The sequence below is a fragment of the Rhyacophila brunnea genome, unplaced genomic scaffold (assembly GCF_057557595.1).
Source record: "Rhyacophila brunnea isolate RB1 unplaced genomic scaffold, BYU_Rbru_1.0 scaffold_6, whole genome shotgun sequence".
Lineage (NCBI taxonomy): Eukaryota > Metazoa > Arthropoda > Insecta > Trichoptera > Rhyacophilidae > Rhyacophila > Rhyacophila brunnea.
Window position 1 is genome coordinate 20436460 of NW_028233276.1, and position 12785 is coordinate 20449244.

A 12785-nucleotide genomic window follows, 5' to 3' on the forward strand; every position below is an offset into this window, starting at 1 on the left:
TTTTTTTTAGAATTTTTAAAAATATGTTTTAGAAGTTTTTTTTTTAAATTGATGTTATGTTTATTTATATTTAACAATAATTATCAGCACCTAAGTGGATTTATATAATATGTATGTACTATAATCATTTTCAATCGCTTGAATTCGGTTTGTATGTGACACAGACGCCCGAAATGGTGACATCCTTCGTTTAAATTGTGACTATAGTTTGTTTAATGATTGACGAAGTGGACGAATGTCACACCACGGTGATTGTCAAATGTTAGAATTCCATTTTATCGAAGAAAAAAAAATCTTATATATCGGGGCGATTTCGTCTTGGTAAACAAGCCAAAGTTCTTAATCCCTATCCAATGTTTTTTTTAGATACGTAGCTACTTGTTTTTTTTATATCTAAGGAGACCTGCTAATCTTATACTTGTGGACTTCCCCCGAGAAGGTGCGCCCCATAGTTTTAAAATCTGCTGCAGTATGCTATGTGCGCGAATCAGTGCAATGCAGTTAATGATTAGTTAAAGTGCAGCTCAATTATTATTAGTGCATCTACTCATATAATACTCGTATAATGGCTTACCGTCATTCTTAACAAGTGTGACGTAATACGAGAGGAAATCAAACCGTTTTTTCAATTCCCTTTCACCTCATTTCATTCACTCGTATGGTGGTAGGGTGTAGAAGACAACGCAGTTGCGAAGGGTGGCTTTTGGAAAGAGGTAGGCTATGGAGATCAGAGAAATAGAGCACACGTGTTAGGTATACAGGTATACGGGAAATAATCACATACTAAATCGATGACAATAATATGTCAATAGCTCACTGACGATATAAAATTTAGAGATGAGTTTAAATTATTATGTATTTCCTGAACATGTATACACATCAAAAATCGTTAGATAAAATTATTTTTAATTTTTAAAAACTATAGTTAGGTAGGTATTTGTGATTGAATGCCATAGATTTTTTTTTTTAATTATCTTATTTTTAATTATTTTGGACAAATCTACAGTCATAGATAATAATATTATGCGCTAAGGTTTGTCTCCGCCTTTCGAGCAGTGGCGGCCGGTGACAAGAATATGAGGGAGTGCAAAAAAGACTCACCTATTTATGCAAGATGTCCATCCTCCGATCCTTGGATTTTGAAAACACGTCAATAACACGAATATTAAAGTCCGGTATTGACGATATCAATTGTTTTTCTATACTTAGCATCGCAAGAGCATTTAGCCTGCCTTGAGACATGGTATTTCTCAAAAATGACTTAACTCTCTTTAAAGTTGAGAAACAACGCTCACTTTCCACTGAAGTCATCGGAATTGTACAAATTATTTTTAATAGGGTAACACTTTCACTAAATACTTCCAGTAAATTATTATTAGTGAAAAGTTGAAGTATCGACAATGCTCCATCAGTAACGTAGAAATCTTCTCTACTGTATAAGACTATTAGTTCATTTTTAAGTTTAAATTTGTCAATAATGTCGTATAATGATGTTACCGTATTAAAATCTGTAGTTGGAAAATTTGTATGATAATCCCGGAACTTTTCACTAAAAAACAATTTGGCTATTACTAAATGACCTTTATATTCGAAACGATCTTTCGCTTGGTTCACTATAATGTCGCATACTTCATTGCATATCACAGAATGAGGTAAATCATTGGGACGACGTTTTTTCGATGGTTGAATTTGTGACATATGATTATTTTGACGAATACATTGTATAGCACGCGTAAAGTGTTCAATGTCCATATTTATCTCCAACACGTCCTTTGACCTCGATTGAAGTTGTTTAAAAAGTATATCACAGTTTGGCATAATTTTGGCAAAGAAATCTAACCAATAGTTAAAATTGTCTTCGTTTAAATACCGTAACAACATTCCAGCTTGATTAATGGTATCGGCGTCTAAATTTTCAGATTCTAAAATGTGTTCCATGCACTCTTTTAACTGATCTCGATAAGTATGGACAACAGTAACTGTTCTTATATTAAAATTCCTCCTCGTTGTTGGTGCTGCTGGTATTTTTCTATGAACTATTTCTTTCAAGATATCAGTTCGCTTCGCAGACCTCGAAAAAAAAATTGGAAACGCTCGTAAATTAGCAAAAAAGTTTCGGACTATGGTGTTAGCTGAAACACTTCTTTCCATTATCAAATTCAATTGATGTGCATAACAATGTATGAAGTGTGCGTGTGGATACGAAGCTTTTATCAAAGCCTGTACACCACCTAATCGGCCACTCATCACGGATGCGCGTCATAACTCTGGCCAATTAGTTGTGCTTGTTTAATGTCGAGAAGTTCTAGTTCTTTCAAAATTTCAGATGCAATACCTGCCGCAGTGTGGTTTTTCGGCGTCATAAATTTCCAGAATCGTTCATGGATCTGTCCGCGTAGTTCATACCTTATGACCAAAACAAGTTGTTCTGTAGTAGATACGTCCGTTGTTTCATCTGCTTGTATAGCTACAAACTTGCTTTGTGATATTTCATTTTTAATTTCGTTACGGCACACCTCTAGAATCGAATCTAAAATGTCATTTTGAATCGTTTTTGATGTACCCTTAAAAACACTATTGCTCTCCAAATGCTGTTTCATGGCTATGTCAATTTCCGAGACAAAGTCAATAAGCCCTCGGTAAACACCTGGATTATTTGAATCTGCAGATTCATCATGTCTTCTAAGAGCTAATTCAAATGCACCACAGAACTTCACACAGTCAATCAATCTGGATAAAATATAACGATTTTTGTCGACACGTTCGTTAAATTGTTTCACAGATAAACGGTACCCTGCATCCAATTGTGAACGTATATCTATTTCTCCCAAGACTGCAAGTTGCATTTCATTTAAAATGTGTTTTTCTGAACCACTGTGTTTTTTGATTTTTACTGACAGGTGGACCAAGTCTTGAATCCCATGGACCGTCCAGTTAACATCTCCGCCGAACAACAGACACGGAAAACAAAATAGGGTATTAAGAATATTACATCCGCAAAGCCATTGTGTTTTTGAGTACATTTGCACATTAAATTTCCGATTAACAATCTTCGTTTTCACTGTACACTTTTGAATTAAATTTATAGATGGCAAAGGACGGCCTGCCACTTTAATATCAATTCGTTTGGAAAAATCGTGACGATTGTCTTTAATATATGCAACTGAATACACGGTACTCATTGTAAATACTATTAAATCTATATTATAAACCCAACTGTCGAACGATCAACCCATAGACTATATCAACCAAACTAACAGTCGTGAATATGATTATATTTTTGACACAATATGCATCGACATGAAGTTCGTCATTTCATTATAATAATTAGGCTTCCAACTGTACCTCGACGCGTCGCCTGAGTTATATGTAGGAATATTCATATTGGTTTGTGAGGTTTGTGTATAAAAGTCCACATGACTAGTTTATGTGTGTGTGCTTTCGACCGGTACACTGTACTTGAAATGAAAAAAAGATGAAAAACATCGTTTCCAACGAAGACTCATGTAGTCTTATATAACTTTGGTGATTTTGATTCTACAAGCTTCATTTCTTTTGTCGTTGTGGTTGTCCGCTATAAATGTGTGCGTGTAAAATGTGCGTAAATTCAAGGAACACTTCGAATAATGCTCCTGGCGTGTCACATCGATGGAATTATTACGTGTGTATTGGTCGCGTCTCATCGACATTGTTTTTTCGACATTTGTGTGTATGGGTGACTGAGGCGAAGTGTTGAAGCGCTTGCGTTACCATTGTTCGAAAACGCGCGGAATTTAAAATGAGTGATTTCGCATAAGTTTTCGATATCGCATTTTTCTGAATACATGGGGGTTTTATATTATATATTTGTATTTAATCTATGATGGGAGTGCACTGCACACTTTGCTCCTTTACTAGAGCCGTCCCTGCTTTCGAGCCTACCGTATTGTATACATTTCTATGAACTAGGACAGTGGTTAGCAACCTTTTTTTGATATATGGACCATATTCAAATTTTAATTTTAATAATAGAGCAGCAAGTATTTTAAGAGACGATAGGTAGGCTATCATTTCAATCTTGAAAAAATGCAGAAATGAAAGAAACTACTACAAGATATGATATATGATTTATTAAACCGAACAAGTGACGTCCCGTGGGGGTAGGCAAATCGAGCGTCGCTTAGGGGCGGCAGTTACTCGAAGGGCGGCAAATCGAGGAGAATAATTAGGTATACCTATCTAAAAATAGCTACCTAAACTTAGTACCTAATAACGGAAATATCTTTCCATTCAAAAATCAGCTCACTGATTGGAAACAAAATGTATTAATTAACATACAAGGTTTAACATGACTGTATTTATTTGGTTGGGTTCGCGATGTCTACTTGACTACCGTTGCTGTTGGAGGTCACGTTCTTGATGACCAGCAATGACACGTGTAGATTTTAGAATTATAGGTTGGTTCATACTTACCTAATTTTAAATTTATCGAAATATTTTTTCCAGTCACTCGCGACTTTTGGAAGTTGTCAAGTGTATTTTTAAATGTATCTGAAATCGTGGACTCACAATATTGTCTATTGAAGCAGAGATGACATTCAAATTAGATTTAGTGGTATATATTTTGTTAGTAATGTATATAAACTTACAACACATTTTTTAGATATTTTGGTCATGAAAGGATGATAAAAAATACTGTATAAAAAATAGGGCGGCGTTTGGCGCTGCCTAGAGGCGGCATTTTGTCTAGGAACGTCACTGAACCGAACCCTAATGAATTAAATGAAATTTTTTCAACAGTTCTTTAGATTTATAATTTGTGATATTTAATATTCTACTATGTACTATTAAACCTATATTATCATCTTTTAATAATAGTATTAATATATTTTAATTGTCTGACGGCCATGTCATTGTCCGCTTATTGGTTTCTATAAACCTTTAATGGAACAAGGGTAGTGCAACAAAATAATATATTATTTTACCAAATTTTAGAGGGAGGACGAGTCATTCAAATTATCACGTCCTGGTAACAGTCATATCAACAAAATATAAGCAAATTATTCTACAGTTGTAGGTACATTGATGTGGCAAAAGCGATTGGCAGTTATATTGGAAATGACACTAATACACTTGCGAATCGCCCATTGTGCCACTGTAGAATGATTTACCTATAACTATGTGGCTAAAAATATGATATCAATAATATTAAAAACAACGATATTATTATGTACCTACATACAGTATATCAGCGCTCGAAATGGAAAAGTGTGCGAACCGGAGCGCTCGAAAATTTTCTGAGGATATTAACAAGGTTATCAAATTTTATGTGTATTTTATAAACACAAGGGTGCTAGATTTTTTATTATATCTATGGCATATCTATCTCAGACGGTCAAATTATTTTATCCGTGAGACGGAGCGATAACTTTACAAATTTCACGAACAGGAACGGCGCTCCGGTGTGTTCCGGTCCATTTCGAGCCCTGCAGTATATACATACGTATTTACAATGATAACGTAATATTATGTAGGGACAGAAATACATGAATAATTATTATTTCGCTATCCAAAAGCAAGAATGTGATAAGTCAAAAATACTACTTGTGGGATAATATTATATTGAACGTAAATGTATGTGTCGTACAAATGAAATAGTTAAATGTATGTTTATTTTGTTTTTTCTGTGGTTTATAATATTATAATATATGATAGTATGATTTTATATGAACGATTATTGACAGTGGATTGTTTCAGTTGTACCTACCAATATTGCTTTGAAATTACAGGAAAATTTTAATAAATGCAATAGTTGCATTTTTTCATTTAAATTGAGTCATGGGCCCCACATCGTGAAGCGGGCCCCCAGGCTAGGATCTTTGGCAGCCCCCCCTACCTATCGCTAAGGATAAAGGCAGTGTGACGCTCTACAGTAGCGTTTTCCAAATGGTGTACGCTGTAAAATTAATGTGTATATTTAGTGTTTAGTTTATTGTATATTTTAATACATCCATTTGAATTATTAGATGTCGAGTGACACACAATTAAAAATTGTATCGTATAACCACATAACTTTAAATAATAATACTACTGAATGAAAATAGCGCGCGACTTTTTTTTTTACTATTAAAGCAGATTTTTGATGTGTGTTTATCTCACTTATCTGGTCGTCTCGCCTCGCCGGGCCCCTCCTGAGCCCAGGCCCCCAGGCTAGAGCCCTGTCAGCCCCCCCCCCCCATTGTGGGGACAATGAATTGAGTAAGTATTACATTTTTTTTAAAACTTCGTGATTATGCTGCTTTCAGCAATAGATTGGCATACTTACGAGTATCTCAAAATTTACCTTTTTCCCTTTATCTCAGTACTGCTTTCGGGCAGCAATTTGTATAACGGTCAAAAATGATGTGTGGAAAATCAGATAAATTACCTCTTATCTTATGTTATTTAACAAATACTACGGGTATTGTCAAATATATAAGATAAAGTTTTTTATAGTTTTGAAACAAAAATTACTTTTTTCAAAACCATTACATAATATTATACCAAGTAAACGCCGGTTCAGTTAATAGATTTTTAACGTGTCGATCAACATCCTTCTTTGTTTCTCGATTAATAGGTATGTCATCAATAGTATATAATATATTATATTATATAAATGATATTAAATTCCATACATTTTGTGTTTTAGTCGTTGGCTATTTTATGTCATTGGTTATACCATTAAACTATCGCTAATTTACATGTAATATAGGTAGGTAGATACAAGTAACTTGCTTGTAAGGATGCTGTCGAAAATCATACAATACGTCTTATATATTATACCACATAGTATAGGTAAATCATTCTACAGTGGCACCATGGGTACGGAAAAAGCGACTTGCAGTTGTAGTGGTATTTGTTAGCATTGAATCAGGCATTGGAGCGGACAATTCCAATACACAGGCGAAACGCCTATGGTGCCACTGTAGAATGATTTACCTATATCAGTTTAGAGTTTTGCAACTAATTGAATATTTACAGACAACAGATGAAGTATTTTAATATTGTGTGATATTGCCGTATGGTAACTTAGAAATATTCAAACAATATTTACGAAATATACGTACCTAGTGAAGGCCTCCGACTTCCTGACTAGCTCAGGCACTTGGAAGTGGAGGTTCATTAATGTGGAAGAACAGGCAGGAACCTCATGGACGTGGAGTAACCAAGAAGTCACGGGGCACAAAGTCAATTAAACACCAGATGAAATCTTCAGAACTCGTATTTTATTGTTATTAGAATATGTTTGGCCTTATGGCATTCCTTCATCAAGGATTATAGTCCAAAAGTATCATTCACATTGGTAACGAAAGTCCCAAAGTTTATAATAATTAAAAGAAACTCGATTTATTGTTATTATCCATACACCACAATTAGTAAGAAACAAGAAAAGTCAAATCAATTAATATTCGAAGTTCACAATTCGAAGTCTCAATAAACAAGAGTCAACTAATATCCGAAGTCACAAAAATAACCACATTTATTACTGATTAATTAAAAATTAATTCGAATATTATTATTTAATTATTTTAAAATCTAACTTAATTAACCCCTTTATCCAATATATATTTAATTCAAATTTAATCCTATAACCTTATTACCTTATTACCTATATTTACATGGTCTGCGACCGACTTATTCATCCACAGTTCACCCTGAGAAGTCGTGGGACCTGCCAGAGCAAACTGCGGGACTTGTACATATCTAACATATCGTTTGTTTTTGTTCGGCCTTGTCGAGGGTCATCATCATTCCACCGGTGGCACATTGACTACCAGGGTCAGACCGAGCGGCTGGGGGCACTACTCCTTATGGGAGCGCCCCCCACAGGGGCGGAAAAATCAGTGCGTGACACTAGGTATCTACATAAATAAAAAATGTACGCAATGTACGTACGTATGTACACAAACCACTGATAGCAGCTGCCTACCTACCTAGTTTTGTAGAATAGAATTTTACCACGTACATTTTACCATTTCTCAATTAGTAGATCGTTACATAGTAATATTTATGTTTTATTATTATTTTCTTCAAAAACAATATGGGGCCCGAATATAAAACTTTGCACATGGCCCATTTAAATCCAGTTACGGCCCTGAATGAAGGTATATCATTAAACAGTGACACTATGTAGGTATTGAGTACCTATCTACCGCAAACTGAAATAGAGTCCAATAATACAATTGCCATCTCAAATAACCACAAGTATCAAAGTTCGTCTGCTAGCAATAAGTATTTCGTATATCAAGGATTTATACCAGTGGTTCTTGAACTTTTCTTAGTTCGGTCCCCTAAATCTAAAAACACAATTAAAAGTTCTTCAAATTTATTTAGTTTTTAGTATTCGTCAGTAGTACATTTCATTCGGCATTAATAACATTATATGTGATTTTTTCCTTAAACAATAATGAACACTATCATACACATCATATTATTGCTTATGGCGAAATAGTGAATTTTTAAAATAAATGATACTTAATAGGTATACCAGAAAAACAGCACTATCGATAAACAATCGTCAAAAATATGTAGCGTACCTACGTAAAATTTTGAAAAATACAAAATTAAATTATGTCATAAGTGATTTTTTTACTATAATAGGTACAGCTATAGTAATAATAATATAGTAGTATAGCAATAATGTATAGTAGTGATATTGTTTACAATAATAGTACTTTTTTAAGTAGGAATAATAATTTACAAATGTTAAAAAAGAAAAATTAAATTAATGATCTTGATTTATTTTCCAATAATTTGGTCAGTTGAGGGTTAAATTTTCCATTTTCCACGATCTTAGTACACTGCACTGATGGTGGGTGAGAGGATAATAGACTAAAATGAATGGTAACCTGACGAATTATCATCCTTTATTTACGTTATTAAAAATGAAGGAATGTAACAATATTTTTCTGAAGAAAAAAACCTTAAACTATAACTAGTGCCAAGGCCATACAACAAGTTATAGTTTCCCCACTTTCTCCCTGGAAAAATATTGATACTCCCAGTTTGAGAAGCACTGTTGTATACTATACGTTTTGTATAGTTAGATAGTAAATAGTTCTTACCCTCACTATTATTGCGTATGACTCATGTAAGCAAACTGCGGCTTGCATCTTGAAGCACAGTGCTGCGAATTCTTTTTGTTCCCTGGCATGCTGCATTTTGGCTCGCACTACCAGCTGAACATCTGCAGTTTCACCAAAACAATTAACTGGTGCTGTACCTGATGCTTATTTTAATCAACGCACCATCACCTGCTGCGATGATTCAACCGCGAACTGAATACGTTCTCAATGTGTGATTCTCATTTATTCACCAAGTGTCTTAAGTATATACAAAATATGAAAACATGTCTTCAAAAACCAACTTCATATGGGGAACAGGAGAAGTCAGAGAGTTCATAGTTCCTAAGCTAATAAATTACTTTCCTACATAATTTAAAAATACTTCAGAAACATAAGTGTCTATTAGAAAAAAATGCATGCATTGAGTGATTAAATTTATTAAATTAATTTCAATTCCAGCATAATGGAAGATCGACACTGTAACAAATTTCCTCGAACTTCAAGTTAATATTGCAAACTGCAACCTGTAATGTATGACAGTGCTACATTCTTACATCGCGTCCGTGTGAGAGATGCGCCTAAACCTTTCCCAACCATGCTATGGCCACCGCGATGGCAACGTCATTGGCTTCAAACACATCATCGATGGTGCAGTTCATCGGAACAAGCGGACATAACATCACTGTTCAGCAGTTTCCTCTGCGCCACATTTGTAGTTTGAAGGATCATCGAAGTGATCATTATGAGTGGCATAATATTAGGTTCGTAAACCTTAGGCACTATGCCTTATGGATAAGGCGGCCCTAAACGTGAGTGTAAAAGTAAAACCATAGTAATTTTAATGTGAAACAACTTAGATAGGTACCTAATTAACAAAATAAAATGGCATAATGTAATTATATACCAAACATTGTCGTGTTATTTTAGAAACTCTATGTCTTCTTACTAAATGAAATTTTTAAACCCTAACATCTCCAAATTATGACATTGCTCTTACTATGGTTTTATACTCATGGCGAGTTATATTCAGTCACGTCCCGTGGGGTTAGGCAGATTGAGCGTCGCTTGGGGGCGGCAGTTACTCGAAGGGCGGCAAATCGAGATTTGGTATACTTATAGAAATAGCTAAAATATTTTGTTTACATGTTGTACCTACCTGTCAGAAATATCAACTAAATACATCAGACTTTGATGATTTGTGTAAGTGTCTAACTTAATTATATTTATTCGCTTTTTATATCTAAATTTAATTTTGTATGCTTTATTGGTGTATATTTTTTAGTAATGTATCAATACAACACATTTCTTAAATACTGAAAGGTCATGAAAGGGTGATAAAAATACTGTATAAAAAATGGGGCGGCTTTTTGACGCTGCCTAGGGGCGGCATTTTGCCTAGGGACGTCACTGGTTATATTCAACGTTAAATACATACCTACATATTACATTATTTTTTGAAAAACGACATTTTATTTATGTAATTATCTAATTAAATTTATACTGTATAGTGTATAAGAATATAATTGAAACTATAAGAATGTTTATAAAAGTAGTTCAGGCGTGTTTGAAGAGAGGTCGCCCTGTTCAACTTGTTGATATTTTGAAATTAACTCAGTCTGATTTTGGCACAGCGACATTAGCATGGACACATAATTTTATTTATGTTATTGTTATATTCAGTAGGTACATATTAATATTATTTTAATATAGTACATAAACATTAAATGTCATTGTTATATTGTGTGCGCAGCGTGTTGAGGACACAATACTCGGTACTCCCTTGCGGTCCTAGTAGAACTGAAGGAAGATGCCATGTTGTCATAAAGATCAATCTATTATATTTAGTGGCAAATTTAATATTCTATAATAATTGTCAGCCTTCGTTACTTACTCTACATTTCATTATTTACATTTATTTATTATATGATACGTTTATTTTCATGGCTATCGAATGTCTGGCATCGGCTTTGGCGTAACATGACATCGCATTGAGTCACATCTAAATGTAACACTAATGTCAGCGTATGTAAACAATGAAACCATTGCGTATCCATTTGATACGATTAATGAACAATACATATGGGACTAAATCGATCAAATACTCGTAAACACAAGAGAATGTGTTCAGTATTATATAGATAAATGCAGTGTTGCCATATTTTTGTCACCGAATTATAGTACGCAGGTAAAAAAAATATAGTATTTCGGCAAATGATCAATGATGACCAATAGTTTTCTGCATTTTCAAGAAAAATCCACCGAAAATGGAAGACGAGAGCTTTTTTTCTTTTTTTACGTCGTCCGACCAAAATTCTTGGCGGCCAAATAATTCCATTTAGGATGAGAGTCGAGAATTTTTTTAGGAGGTTTTCCAGTCAAAATGTGTGACTTTTAGCGAATTCGAAAAATTCTGTTTGAACTCAGGGGTCGAGGGCTTTGTTTTAGCTTTCCCAACCAGCTTTTCTCCGGTGCTTCTTCTATTGCCAACTTTTTTTCCGAAATTTCAAAATTATAGTGTCAGTTTTCACTCAGTGTTGCCGCCAATAAATTGTCATTCACAAAAATATGTCATATAGGGTAAGAAAATAAGCCAGATTGAAAAAGTGTCTACAAACTACAATTTCAAAAAAATGTGTCACAAATAAACATAGTTTTTAGAAAAACAAAAATTGATAAAGAATTTAGTATTTAACAAATAAAATAGGTCATAAAATTTTAAATTAATGCAGGTAAGAAATTCAGTCGTCAATTATTATTATATTTGTCGTGATTTATCTACTTCAACGCAGCGCAACACACACATAACCACACGTCATAAATAATTATTATTTATATATATCTACCTAATATCTGTCTGCGTATTGAACACACTGAACGAATAGCATATCATTTTTTAATATATGTGTGTTTCTGAGGTGTCTCCGTATTGCGTAAGTTCATTAAAAAAAGGTTAAATTCTTTATTCTTGTTAATTATTTGATGAATAAAAAAAATATTTAATTTATGCTGTTGTCATGAACGACATGAATATTATGTAATTTTTCATGTTCGTGTAAAATAAATTTGAATTTAAGTAATTTGGGGTTTGAATCCACAATCGATCGGTAAAATATTACATCAGCTGCTCCTCAACGCAGTGGAGTTAATGTTGTTAAAATGATTATATACATAATAGGTATATTATTATGATTTGATTTCTACTAATGAGAACGATTTTCCCAAGACTGCCCCCCGTTGCTTACAAACTTATGCTATTATAGAACTTGTGTCGGTTGGAGAAGCCAACGGGACATCACTGCTACTAATAGATTTTCTCGTGATGAATGGGTGTAGTCCAAACTAATACGATTAATTAGTTTTCGTCATTAAGCAGCTGATTACCAAAAAACATGGGCGTAATATATATTAAGTATATAACTTCCAATAATTATTATTCGATAGCATCTTGCAAATTAAAAATCAATAACAATATAAGTAACATACATAATGATTTAATGTACAACCAATTGTTGTTTATGACTGATCATTGATAATCCTAATCTCATGGGAAATAACCCCCTGTTTAAAAAACCCCCCGTGCAACAAGCCCTCGAAGATTAACCCCTCCCACCCGCATGGAATTTAAAAAAAACCATTGACAAAACAAACAATAATTGTAAAAAATAATTCTCAGTAGATTTAAATATTATAAATGAAAATTTT

At 33.7% G+C, this 12785-nt stretch overlaps 1 protein-coding gene across 4 annotated transcripts in view; it reads left to right on the forward strand.

Moving 5' to 3' along the window:
* puc (dual specificity phosphatase puckered) overlaps positions 1-12785 on the forward strand; it is a 206406-nt gene that overhangs the window by 19801 nt on the left and 173820 nt on the right. The gene's annotated exons all lie outside the window — the stretch shown is intronic.